Here is a 14,500-nt window from a genome sequence, read left to right as displayed (position 1 = left end):
GGATAGTGTGTTGCCTCCCTGGTGCAAGGGTCAAGGATGTCTCTGAGCGGGTGCAGGACATTCTGAAATGGGAGGGAGAACAGTCAGTTGTCGTGGTGTACATTGGTACCAACGACATAGGTAAAAAAAGGGATGAGGTCCTACGAAACGAATTTAAGGAGTTAGGAGCTAAATTAAAAAGTAGGACCACAAAAGTAGTAATCTCGGGATTGCTACCAGTGCCACGTGCTAGTCAGAGTAGGAATCGCAGGATAGCGCAGATGAATATGTGGCTTGAGCAGTGGTGCAGCAGGGAGGGATTCAAATTCCTGGGGCATTGGAACCGGTTCTGGGGGAGGTGGGACCAGTACAAACCGGATGGTCTACACCTGGGCAGGACCGGAACCAATGTCCTCGGGGGAGTGTTTGCTAGTGCTGTTGGGGAGGAGTTAAACTAATATGGCAGGGGGATGGGAACCAATGCAGGGAGACAGAGGGAGACAAAAAGGAGGCAAAAGCAAAAGACAGAAAGGAGATGAGGAAAAGTGGAGGGCAGAGAAACCCAAGGCAAAGTACAAAAAGGGCCACTATACAGCAAAATTCTAAAAGGACAAAGGGTGTTAAAAAAACAAGCCTGAAGGCTTTGTGTCTTAATGCAAGGAGTATCCGCAATAAGGTGGATGAATTAACTGTGCAAATAGATGTTAACAAATATGATGTGATTGGGATTACGGAGACGTGGCTCCAGGATGATCAGGGCTGGGAACTCAACATCCAGGTGTATTCAACATTCAGGAAGGATAGAATAAAAGGAAAAGGAGGTGTGGTAGCATTGCTGGTTAAAGAGGAGATCAATGCAATAGTTAGGAAAGACATTAGCTTGGATGATGTGGAATCTATATGGGTAGAGCTGCAGAACACCAAAGGGCAAAAATCGTTAGTCGGAGTTGTGTACAGACCTCCAAACAGTCGTAGTGATGCTGGGGAGGGCATCAAACAGGAAATTAGGGGTGCATGCAATAAAGGTGCAGCAGTTATAATGGGTGACTTTAATATGCACATAGATTGGGCTAGCCAAACTGGAAGCAATACGGTGGAGGAGGATTTCCTGGAGTGCATAAGGGATGGTTTTCTACACCAATATGTCGAGGAACCAACTAGGGGGAGGCCATCTTAGACTGGGTGTTGTGTAATGAGAGAGGATTAATTAGCAATCTCATTGTGCGGGGCCCCTTGGGGAAGAGTGACCATAATATGGTGGAATTCTGCATTAGGATGGAGAATGAAACAGTAAATTCAGAGACCATGGTCCAGAACTTAAAGAAGGGTAACTTTGAAGGTATGAGGCATGAATTGGCTAGGATAGATTGGCGAATGATACTTAAGGGATTGACTGTGGATGGGCAATGGCAGACATTTAGAGACCGCATGGATAAATTACAACAATTGTACATTCCTGTCTGGCGTAAAAATAAAAAAGGGAAGGTGGCTCAACCGTGGCTATCAAGGGAAATCAGGGATAGTATTAAAGCCAAGGAAGTGGCATACAAATTGGCCAGAAATAGCAGCGAACCTGGGGACTGGGAGAAATTTAGAACTCAGCAGAGGAGGACAAAGGGTTTGATTAGGGCAGGGAAAATGGAGTACGAGAAGAAACTTGCAGGGAACATTAAGGCGGATTTCAAAAGTTTCTATAGGTATGTAAAGAGAAAAAGTTTATTAAAGACAAACGTAGGTCCCCTGCAGTCAGAATCAGGGGAAGTCATAACGGGGAACAAAGAAATGGCAGACCAATTGAACAAGTACTTTGGTTCAGTATTCACTAAGGAGGACACAAACAATCTTCCCGATATAAAAGGGGTCAGAGGGTCTAGTAAGGAGGAGGAACTGAGGGAAATCTTTATTAGTCAGGAAATTGTGTTGGGGAAATTGATGGGATTGAAGGCCGATAAATCTCCAGGGCCTGATGGACTGCATCCCAGAGTACTTAAGGAGGTGGCCTTGGAAATAGCGGATGTATTGACAGTCATTTTCCAACATTCCATTGACTCTGGATCAGTTCCTATCGAGTGGAGGGTAGCCAATGTAACCCCACTTTTTAAAAAAGGAGGGAGAGAGAAAACAGGGAATTATAGACCGGTCAGCCTGACCTCAGTAGTGGGTAAAATGATGGAATCAATTATTAAGGATGTCATAGCAGCGCATTTGGAAAATGGTGACATGATAGTTCCAAGTTAGCATGGATTTGTGAAAGGGAAATCATGCTTGACAAATCTTCTGGAATTTTTTGAGGATGTTTCCGGTAATGTGGACAAAGGAGAACCAGTTGATGTGGTATATTTGGACTTTCAGAAGGCTTTCGACAAGATCCCACACAAGAGATTAATGTGCAAAGTTAAAGCACATGAGATTGGGGGTAGTGTGCTGACGTGGATTGAGAACTGGTTGTCAGACAGGAAGCAAAGAGTAGGAGTAAATGGGTACTTTTCAGAATGGCAGGCAGTGACTAGTGAGGTACTGCAAGGTTCTGTGCTGGGGCCCCAGCTGTTTCCATTGTACATTAATGATTTCGACCAGGGGATTAAATGTAGTATCTCCAAATTTGCGGATGACACTAAGTTGGGTGGCAGTGTGAGCTGCGAGGAGGATGCTATGAGACTGCAGAGTGACTTGGATAGGTTAGGTGAGTGGGCAAATGCATGGCAGATGAAATATAATGTGGATAAATGTGAGGTTATCCACTTTGGTGGTAAAAACAGAGAGACAGACTATTATCTGAATGGTGACAGATTAGGAAAAGGGAAGGTGCAACGAGACCTGGGTGCCATGGTACATCAGTCATTGAAGGTTGGCATGCAGGTACAGCAGGCGGTTAAGAAAGCAAATGGCATGTTGGCCTTCATAGCGAGGGGATTTGAGTACAGAGGCAGGGAGGTGTTCCTACCATTGTACAGGGCCTTGGTGAGGCCACACCTGGAGTATTGTGTACAGTTTTGGTCTCCTAACTTGAGGAAGGACATTCTTGCTATTGAGGGAGTGCAGCGAAGATTCACCAGACTGATTCCCGGGATGGTGGGACTGACCTATCAGGAAAGACTGGATCAACTGGGCTTGTATTCACTGGAGTTAGAAGAATGAGAGGGGACCTCATAGAAACGTTTAAAATTCTGATGGGTTTAGACAGATTAGATGCAGGAAGAATGTTCCCAATGTTGGGGAAGTTCAGAACCAGGGGTCACAGTCTAAGGATAAGGGGTAAGCCATTGGGGACCGAGATGAGGAGAAACTTCTTCACCCAGAGAGTGGTGAACCTGTGGAATTCTCTACCACAGAAAGTAGTTGAGGCCAATTCACTAAATATATTCAAAATGGAGTTAGATGAAGTCCTTACTACTCGGGGGATCAAGGGGTATGGCGAGAAAGCAGGAAGGGTGTACTGAAGTTTCATGTTCAGCCATGAACTCATTGAATGGTGGTGCAGGCTAGAAGGACTGAATGGCCTGCTCCTGCACCTATTTTCTATGTTTTCCATGTTTTCTATGACGCTTGCGTCTGCGCACACTCGGAGGCCGAACTCCAAGCCAGTGTCAACAACTTCACTGAGGTGTACGAAAGCATTGGGCCTGACATGAAACATCCGTAAGAGAAAGGTCATTTACCAAGCTGCCCCCACCACACAGCACTGCCACCCGGTTTTGAAAATCCACAATGAGGCCTTGGACAACGTAGACCATTTTCCATACCTTGGGGCCATACTGTCAACAAGGGCAGACATCGACAATGAGGTCCAACACTGCCTTCTGTGTGCCTGTTGAGTCTTTGTCACCTTAGGAAGAGAATGTTTGAAGACCAGGACCTCAAACCCGGCACCAAGCTCATCGTCTACAGAGCAGTGGTGATACCCACCCTCCTATATGGCTCAGACACATGGACTATGTAGAGCAGGCATCTCAAAACACTGGAGAAGTACCACAAATGCTGCCTCTGCAAGATCCTGCAAATCCTGCAGGATAGGCACACCAACGTCAGTGTTCTCACTCAGGCCAACATCCCCAGCATCGAAACACTGACTACATTTGATTAGCTCATTGGACAGGCCAGATAGTCCCCATGCCTGACAAGAGACTCCCAAAACAAGTGCTCTACTCGGAGCTCCAACACCGCAAGCGAGTGCCAGGTGTGCAGCGGAAATGTTTCAAGGACACCCTCAAAGCCTCTCTGAAAAAATGTAACATTCCCACCGACACCTGGGAATCCCTGGCCCAACATCTCCCAAAATGGTGGAAAAGCACCCAAGAAGGCGCTGAACAGGACGAGTCTCTTCGCCGAGAGTAAGCTGAAGCCAAGCATCAACAGCGGAAGGAGTGCACAGCATCACAGGCACCGGACCACTCGTTCCTTTAACCACCATCTGCCCCACCTGTGACAGAGACTGTAGGTCCCACATTGGACTCTTGAGGCACCTGAGAACTCATTTTTAGTGCGGAAGCAAGTCATCCTCGATTCCGAGGGAGTACCTATGATGATATAATATAGATTAAAGATAGAGAAAATTATTGATGTAACTAAGATGTAAATAAAGCTATTCCATCATAATTGAGCCCAATAGTTCCATCAAATACCTCGCATGAATCTATAAATAAATATCCCCAGCTTCAGGAGTCGTGTACCATGACTGTAGGAATGGAGATGTCGCAATATTTTGTTTTGAACGTATGATGAAAGTAATTTTCTCGAATCCTTAATCTTTCAATGGACAATACCATTGCAAAATATCCATGATCAGTATGAGTGAATAAGACTCCTTTTAATCTGTTTGTTCAAGTGACTGTAAACAATCCCAATTATTGTGCAATGCTCATGTGTCACCAGGTTTCCCTTAGGTATAAATACGAGCTTATTTTGAAAGCAGAATTTCTGCCTGTCCACAGCACTAACTGGCAATATCGCTTCTCTCCGAATATGGGACAGCCGGTAATCAATCAAATAGAAAACATTTACTATCCGATTCTTGCAATAGTTGGTCTTCCTGGTAAGCCGCTTATACTCAGTTAATGCTCACCTTTACTGTGCTTCCCTGTGTCACTGCTCCTGCTGGCGGTGTAATGATATGATCTGTTTGTATTTGATGTGTTTTATTTGCAGACTATAATTACCGGCATCAAAGAAACAACTCAAATGGCTCCAAGGTTCTGTCATATTGTTAATGTAACAACCTGAGAGGAAGCTCCATTTGCTCTGACTATTTAAATTCAGCTATTTAGTGGAGATGCCTTGGCTGTGATAGACATTCTTGTAGTTCTGTTGCTAGGTCAATTATTTGTATCGGATGGGGTGGCCAAAACAGCAATTATTAAATGGATTCCCTGAGATTGTTCAAGAAAATGAAAAGGAATGTATTGTTATATATTGTGAATCCAGGAGAAATAGAAGAGATTCTCCCGCACTCACAACATCGAGCTCAACAACTTCAGACTACAGCCTCTTCCCCTACTTTTTCACAAGGGAGCTGTTAATGTGTTTGCCATTGCCATTTATACCTCTTCTAGACTCATCTTTTGTTTCATTACTTGTTCCATTAGCATTTCCTTTTGCTTTGTACCAGCATACCTTTTGTCATTTATACTCCCTTGCCTTGCACACTATCACAAACCTTTCCTTTTATTCTTTCCCGGCCCCTACACTTGTTTAAAATCTGTTACATCTCCAATTTCTCCAGTTGTGACAAAGACCTGAAACGTTCACTCTGTTTATCTGCCCACAGATGCTGCCTGACCTGTTGAGTATTCCCAGAATATTCTGCTTTTATTTCAGATTCCAGCATCTGCCGTATTTTGCGATTGAAAATTAATTTCGTTACTGGTCCTATCGGCCCGTTCGATGAAACAAGAGTTAAATAGTTCAAATCAATAACACACTTTTATCCTCTGTTGGGAGTTTATTTAAACGTTAATTATTTACGAAAACGAGGGCAAAGTGAAGAACGTGTCACACATCAAGCACAGATTGACGGGAGATAAACTGGGATATGATCATTAACTAGGATGTCCGGACCGCCACAGGGATTTCCAATACTATGTTTGTACAAGCTGCAGTGTCCAAAGCTTACGTTTCCAGTCTTGGCAGAGATTTGGATTGAAACAAAAGCCATTCCTTTTTACAATATTCATCTCAGGCTGGACGCCAAAGAACCGTTTTATATAATTAAATGGGGAACAATAATTATTCTCTGGAAGCGTCGTCGACCTGAAACATTAATTCTGTTTCTCTCTCCCCAGAACCTGCCTGACCTGCTGAGTATTTCAAGCATATTCTGCAATTATTTCAGATTTTCTACATCCAGAGTGTTTTGCTTCTGACAACAATTGCACTTGGATTTCAATACACAACCTAAAATATATTCAGGATAATTGTTGAGAGAATATTTAAGAAGGGTTACTCATGCAGCAACAGCTATCTGGGGGTAGACATTCTTGGGCGGAATGTTATCCGCCCCTCCCGACAGTCAGCTCTATTGGTCTAAGTAACTTGACATCGAGTGGGCAGGCAACGGGCATTACCACCCAAGACAATCCTGGTCATGTGAGAAAAGCACAGTCATTCCTTCCAGAGCCCCTCTCCCCGCTTGATGTACATAACCATTGCACGTTATTATTCAACTAAATTTGAAATGCGCTTTAAATGTTTGCATCTGAAGTAAACCAGCGTCCACATTTCCAATAATAACGGATATATCTCCAAAGCTCCCTCTGCCCATGCTCAGGCCTCACGCAACACCGTCATTATGCGTCTACTTTGAAGTAAACAATTCTGGCCGTACATAGTTGTGGCACAATGCAAACAGCATTGTTTGTCATTATATTGTCCACATGAAACAATGTATCACTGAGCAATCTACCTTGATTGGTCATTTGCTGAAGATAAGCATGGCAAGGACACCATGTTGAAATTTTCACCTGCCTCCAGAAGATTAAACGATAGGATATGGCAAGCAGAATACTGTTATCACGCTGAGTCCTACAATGCATCATAATTGGGGATATTTGCAATGAGGGCACACGAGGAAATGAAAAACAGGCGGATTCACTTGCGGCCACCAGTCGGAAAACCCCATTTTTGGTCCGCTGGAAAGTTAAAAATCCAACCATGTCAGTCACTGCAGCATTCTTTTCTTCTGAAATAACTAAAAATAGGTTAGCGATGTGTATCCATAAAGAAATGCAAGTTTTCTGAATTATTAGGCTTCTCCGCCAAATTGGGAAAAATAGAGAGAGATTTGAGTGATAAAAAAACGTCCATGAATTTTATTCAAATAATTATCGACTGATCATCATCTCAGAGTAACGAGAGCTAGTAATTTAATGTTCACTTTTTTGCAGCTAATTTGGTGACAATCGTCATTCTCTCCCGTGGAAAGTGCGGTCTCTCCAAATGCATCACCCGTTACCTAATGGCCATGGCAGCGGCTGATCTAATGGTCCTGATTAATGAAGTGATTCTGTATGAGATTAACGATGCTTATTTCCCAAATTCATTCCTAAACTATACTCCGATTTGAAGTCTCAATCTCACCCTGTGTTATTCTTTCATTGACTGCTCTGTCTGGCTAACGGTGGCTTTCACCTTTGATCGATTTATCGCTATTTGTAACCAAACGTTGCGAACAAAATATTGTACTGAAAAAACTGCAGCTGTGGTCATAGCAGTGGTGTGTTTCTTCAGTGTTTTAGAAAATGCTCCAATCTACTTTGTATTTGAACCTCGGAAAATAATTGACAATGTGCCATGGTCCTGCCATGTAAAATCAAGCTTCTACACCTCACCCTTATGGCTAGCGTATTTGTGGTTTGAAACAATTTTAACCCCATTTGCCCCGTTTCTTTTGATCCTGCTGCTCAATGCCCTGACCAGCAGGCACATTGTACTGGCCAATAGAGTGAGGAGGGGTCTCCAAGCAAACAACAATGTTCAGAATCACACTGATCCAGAGATGGAGAACCGAAGGAAATCCATAATTTTATTGTTCACGTTATCTTACAATTTTATACTATTATGGATGGTAAGTTTTATAGTGTTTATATGTGTGCAATTTACAGATACTCAATTTATGAAAGCAAATTCTAAAGATTCCTTCACCATTGCGGAACAATTCGGGTATATGCTGAGGTGTTTGAGTTCTTGCACAAACACGTTTATTTATGCAGTGTCCCAGAGCAAGTTCAGAGAGGAATTGAAGAACGTGATCAGGCATCCACTGGCTTTCATTACTAATTTAATGAAAAACGTTAAACGATCCACAAACTAAAGTGGAACTACATCCATTGGAAACGGGCAGTAATTGTTCAACTAACATCTACAAATAGGAATCTCTAAAGGAAATGGAAGCTGCCATCTGTTCCCAAAATTAGATATCATATTCTAGGTGATAAAATATGTTTGGGATATTATTAACTTTTGCCGATAGTTTAAGACAAGTGATGCCACATAGGAACAAACAAATAAGATATTTTCAGATCCGCACGGCAGATTCTTCTGATAGACTTAGATGAGGAAGGATGAGAGGAGGCGTGAATGGCGCATTAATGCCAGCGTGGACAGGTTGGAGCTAATAGCCTATTCCTGTGCTGAGTGTTCTATGTGATTCTATGTCAAACCAGAGTCATATTTTCCCTTCCTGTTTCAAATCATGCAAATTATAACACAAAACAATCTCGTTTTGTTACTGAACCACAGCAAACAAATCCCATCAAACGTTCCCAACATACACATTTTAGGAATGGTCGATAATATCAATTCGGAGAGGGAAGCAGAGAACATTTCTCAAAATAATCGAAGGGAGCTGAGACAGATTGTAATGCCTGAAATTGCTGCCCTGACTGGTATCAGCGACCTCAGTTCCATCTGAGGGTGTAGATTTCGGGAACAAGTTTGGAAAGGAATTTTGTAATGTTTATGAAAATGGCATTCAAGTTGTACAAAGTGGACAATCTAACTTTCAGATTCAAAACTGCTAGCTCTTCCCGGGATCAGCCCAACACCCTCTCCCAATCCCAGCAACAGCTACTGTGAGAATCGTAAACACTTTGGGAACAATTTGAATGTACATCATCATTTTAATATGATCCACACCAAAATTCATCTTTGACCAAATGATGAAATGTCCAAAAAGGTGACAGCAATAGGGGACTGTGCCATATTTCTAAAATAACTTGGCTTCAGGCAGGGCTACTTCCCATTGACCGGAGGGGTGTTACAGAGTCCCGCTTCAAATTACGGCTACACAGTCGGCGTGAAGTCTATTGTTTGCCCTCCAACTCCTTAAAATTTGACGACCATGAACTCCCATAGCCCTTCCGAACGTTTCCTGAGATGGTTATCCACATTTATTTTCCCCGCACCCGGTATATATCAGGCCAGAGCCTGTCTCCTTCCCCTCCGCCCACAGCCTGTTGATCTGAAATTCAACGTCTCAGCATAACAGCGGGGCAGCTCAGCTTTATACAACTTTCTGTGTGTATCTGTCAACGCTCTTCGATCTAACGTGCACCACGGAGCCTCCTTATTTTGATATAATAAAAAATATAAATTAACAAAGACAAAGTATGATGCACCTTAAATAGAGGTTGTGCTTATCTGCGGCTAATGTGCAGTTATTTCTAATGCAATCTGTGAACCTATAATGGAACGAACTCAGCTTCCTTTAGGAATGCAGATTTTAAAATATTTTATTTAAAAATTTGATCATAATGATATTCTTAAGTTTAATTTTTGAACGTGAAATGTCCTGCTCCATAATTAGTAGGAGCAAATATGGCTCGTCTTAATCTGTTTGTTCAAATGACTTTAACTGGTACTGAGCTTGAGCTTTTTCTCAGATCTTAACAGGACCTCATCTTGAAAGCAGAATATCTCGTGTCCCTGAAATTGAAACACAGTGTTGCTTCGCTCTGAAAATAGGACAGCCAGTAATAACAGATAGAAAGCATATACTGTCCTGTTCTTGCAAAAGTTGGAGTTCCGAATAAGCCACTTATATTCAGTTAATATATATCTTCAGTAGTATTGACTGCCTCACTACCCCTGCTGTCGGTGTAATAATATTATTTGTTTGTTTTGATGTGGTTGATGTGCAGACATTAATTACCACCAGCAAATAAATAACAATGAGAAAACTAAAAGTTTCCGACATATTCCTAATGTAATAACCGGACAGGCAGCACAATTTATTCTGAACCTTTCAATTAAACGGTTTAGTGGGGATTTCGATGCATTTGTAGACATTCTTGTAATTTTATTTCGGAGCAAAATATTAGCATCGCAGCTTGGTTCTGATTGGTTAATATAATTTAGTAAGTTCAGGGATAATTTGAAGAATACGAATAACCGACCCCTGGCTCAAATAACGGATTCGCCGAATTTTAAAAAAAGCACAATGGTACATTTAACTTTGGGAAATAGTACAAAAGACGCCTGATGGAATTGCACGTCCATTATGCGTCTCGCCCAATTTTCCCTTCCATTGACTTGAATGGAAAGAGCAATCAGGCGCGGTACACAAAGGGAGCGAATACGGTTTCGTTCGTTTTACACAATCGCCCAAAGTTAAAATTAATCAATTCCATCCCCCAACTATAAGAGATGTACTTCGATAGAAATGATATGTACACACAGGAATCTCCCGTCGAATTGCTCACACTCAGTGAAGCATGTGCCCGGAGCTTTGCTTTTCCGAGTTCGCCAGTCTGGTTTCCACTTCACTTATATTGAATAAATGAGCAAGAGAAGTCGGGAGCGCTCACATTGAAAACCCCGGCAGTGCCATTTGGAGCCACAAATGGGGTATTCTCAATAAGAACCAATTCAATACTGTCATGGCCCCTGATTTAAGATGAGTATGTTATTTTCTATTACATGACATTCTGGGCTTCCCTGCTATTCAAATCCGTCGGGCAATGGGTGAGTTTAGACACTGGCCGATGATGGCAGCGCTCTGACGTTCAGTAATGCTGGGACACGATAGTTAGATATAATGAATCGGTTCTCGGGTCCAGGATTAAATGGCAGCAGTTGTGCAGTAGGTGTGCTGAGATTCTGAAGCACAAAGTACTTGGCCGCGGGTTCTGCAGCGTTGCAACAGCGGGTCTGAGGTGAATTAACACTGAGTGATGGGAGGTGGAGGGTTCGGTTTAGGCCGCACTGGGAATTGGGTATTGCGAGAATCAGCCCCTGGTGAAGCTTTTTCTTTGGCAGCACCGCAGAGGCAGAACATACAGTCTGGTAGTAATCGGGACTGGAATGTGATTTCTGGCGGGGGAGAGGAGGAGGAAGTCTCTGAGCCCATGGGTGGGAGTGGGAGGATCCCAGGATCTGGCAGCTCTTCGGTTGTTGGCCATGATGTGAAATGAACTGACTCGGAAATCTCTCTGTAGATTCTGAAGTCAGCGATTATCATTGCTTCTTTGAAAATGACGAGTTGTTATGACTTTAACAACAAATAGCTGCTTAAACAGACAAATATTGGATAATTACATCATCGCTCAACGGCTCATTTGATTTCAAAGATTCAATCGAAACCCTTTATTAACGTTAGATAATGTTTTAAGAAATGTACAGACAATCATCATGTAACAATAATAAACTGAACAATGTAAGTAACAGAGGGCGCGAGTGTTTTCGACAGAGATTATTCCCTGAGCCCGCTGTCATTGTGAACGAATAGAATAAGCTGAAAATATCTCCCTGATCAATTAACTTCAAAAATGTTTCCAATTGATTTCATTTCAATGTAACGTGAAATAAATGAATTAGTTATACACAGGGTTAAATACACTTCAACAGATTTTAAACTGAGCCGCCTGGCTGGAAACTGACGGATTGACCCACCGCCTGGTTTCCCTCCCCACCTGAGTAAAATGGAGTATAATGGGGCGTGTCGTGGAAAAATATTTCCGAGACTGTATAATATATAAAGAGAGGTTTATTAAATCGGAGACAAAGCTTTGGGAGAAGTGTTAAAGACCCCTGTCTTTGAACCAGCTTCTCAAATTGATATCTCCAGTGAGGTTCTTTTATCTTACAAATTACGTTACTTTACATCACATGCTGTAGCACTAGTCCTTAATTCTAATCATCACATTACAAGGTTTGCAAAGCTTTTCATCCAAGGCTGAGTTCTTGATATAAACCAGCCTGCATTGTGACAGGGCATTATATACAAGGGCAGGCCCTTTTGGCACCAGTATAGACAAACATACTCAGCACTTATCTCTCCAGTCATTCATTATCTCATTTTCCTATCTCCATAACTCAAGGCCAGCATACCTTGAAGTCTAACTGTGTTTTTTTTATATAAAGCATAATGCATCAGTATTGTCCCTTACAAAGTTCTTGAAGGGGAAAATAAAAACAAATGTTTGGTCCCATATACTAGTCAAGTATATGTCCAAAAATCCGCTCCAATAATATTCCCCCTTTTTGTCCTGGAGGATGTTCACGAAATCCAGATGACCACAATGATAGTATCATATATTCGTCCTTTGGGATATGTTACTTCCCTGATGTTCCATATGTCCACCTTGCCTGTAGCTCTAGGCTACCCTTCAAAGATAGTGGTCGGTGTCAACGTCGTCTGTTTCTTCATCCTTGGTGTCATCAGGTATTTCCATCAGGTGTGCTTCTTTTTCTTCGGCGTTTACACTGGCTACTGGCATCAGTCGAGCCATCATAACTTTACAGCAGATATTAAAACACCTGTTAATCAGACAGCAAGTAATTATTATTATAACCAGAATAATTACTGCATGCATAAGATAGGACTGCCAGGATCCCCCTAACAGCCAGTCAAACCAGCCAGATCCTCCTGCTGTCGTGGATAACTTCTTTACCTCCCTTCTTATGTGATCAGCGAGGTTGGTTATGTTTTCTGAATTATCGGGAATGTAAGTGCAACATTCAGCTCCAATTCTGGCACATGTGCCCCCACTTTATGCTAGTATCTAGGGCCATTCAGTTCTGGAGTACTATTGTGCGTATGGCTACCATTTCAGCCGTTATGCCTTCTATTGCTTCAGCAGTGTCGTTAACTATCTGTTCCAGTACCCTCTCTAGGTTACGTAATTCATCCATGGTGCGTCCTATCCCGAATGGGAGCATCATGACCCCAAATAGCCTCTCTACCGGGGTAAGATCTCGTCTTAGTCGACCTGGTGTCTGTACTTCTGCTAAAGTACGTACCCGTCTGACAAAAGGGGACCACATATCCCAAATAACAGGACCCCCTCCAGTCCTGTGGAAACCAGGGGTAGGCATTATGCTCGCACACAAAATAAGTGCCATTGTATGCTGTTAGATTCGATCCCAATTTCTCTCTCAGCCCCCGTCGTCACCTAATCTTAGGGTCCCAGTCCTGGCTACTTGTCTGATTCTTCAAACCCTCTATTTCAAAGAACCCCTGGTTTGTTGTTTCGCTGGCTATTATGTTCCACCTGGTGAAGTTAATGATCCTGCTACAAAACCTGTTTCCTCACCAGTCAGGTTTCGAGTGAAACAAATGTCAGCGGTGGGCCTTCCAACTCCTGAGGTGTTGGTCAAAACCAGGAACGGAGGTCATACCGACCTATTGTATTCCGGCTGGTACCATCCGTGAAATGAATCCAAAAGGTAACCCCCCCGATCTCCACGTTTCTTTATCCCCACTCTGGTTCCAAGTATCATTTACTTCCCCTGTACCATTTTGTCACATTACCCACTCTGCTACTTCCGAAATGTTAAGGGAGATTGACCTCAAAGGGATGCCTCATTTGCTATGTATGGCGATGTGCGAACATACCCAGCAACTGGAAAAGTTCTCATTTTGCGCATAAACATAAGACATGTACAAAAAGGTATTCACATGTAACTCTCGTTTCGGTCCAGCTAGCAGGCTGGACCTAACACGAACTATGATAATCGCACCGATCGCAATATATAGTTTAATCATCTTATTACTCTATAATTAACAAATGGTCAAAGGCAAAATGGCTTGCTTGAAGAATCTCTCGCTGTCAATCTGTAAATAGACAAACAACAACAACTAATATGTGTGCTAAACGGCTGGTTCAAAAACCTTAAGCTGGGTCCAATGCTTCCATTGTCCATTCCCTTTAACATCAATGCAGGCACTAGTGTCCCTGCTGATTATAACCTCATACGGTCCTATGCATTTTTGGGGCAAACCCTGGTTTTCCCGGGAGGACCCTTACCATAACGCGACTTCCTGCTAACGGGACTTCAGGGAGCTTTGTAAGCTCTGCTTCTGCGTCTCTTTCTTCCTGATTGTCCCTAACTAATTTACGCATCCCTTTTCATTGAGTACTTAGTTCCAAAACATACCATTTTATTTTGTCTTTTAATGGGTCTACATCGCCCCCCCCCCCCCTGTTATGATGTTCTCTGGTAATTGCATCGCACTTCCTGTCATTAGTTCATAAGGGGTTAATCCAGTTGTCCGTTTTGTCGTGGCTCTTAACTTCATCAATATAAT

General features: G+C 42.6%; 2 pseudogenes; one reads left to right on the top strand and one right to left on the bottom strand.

The window, feature by feature from the left end:
- LOC139230222 (zinc-binding protein A33-like) overlaps positions 1-14,500 on the bottom strand; it is an 853,736-nt pseudogene that overhangs the window by 665,529 nt on the left and 173,707 nt on the right.
- LOC139230590 (probable G-protein coupled receptor 139) lies at positions 4,942-8,284 on the top strand (annotated as a pseudogene).

This window comes from Pristiophorus japonicus, chromosome 19 (assembly GCF_044704955.1).
Source record: "Pristiophorus japonicus isolate sPriJap1 chromosome 19, sPriJap1.hap1, whole genome shotgun sequence".
In the NCBI taxonomy this organism is placed as follows: domain Eukaryota; kingdom Metazoa; phylum Chordata; class Chondrichthyes; family Pristiophoridae; genus Pristiophorus; species Pristiophorus japonicus.
Note: the sequence above shows the minus strand (reverse complement) of the source record. Positions and strands in the feature narration are given on the sequence as shown.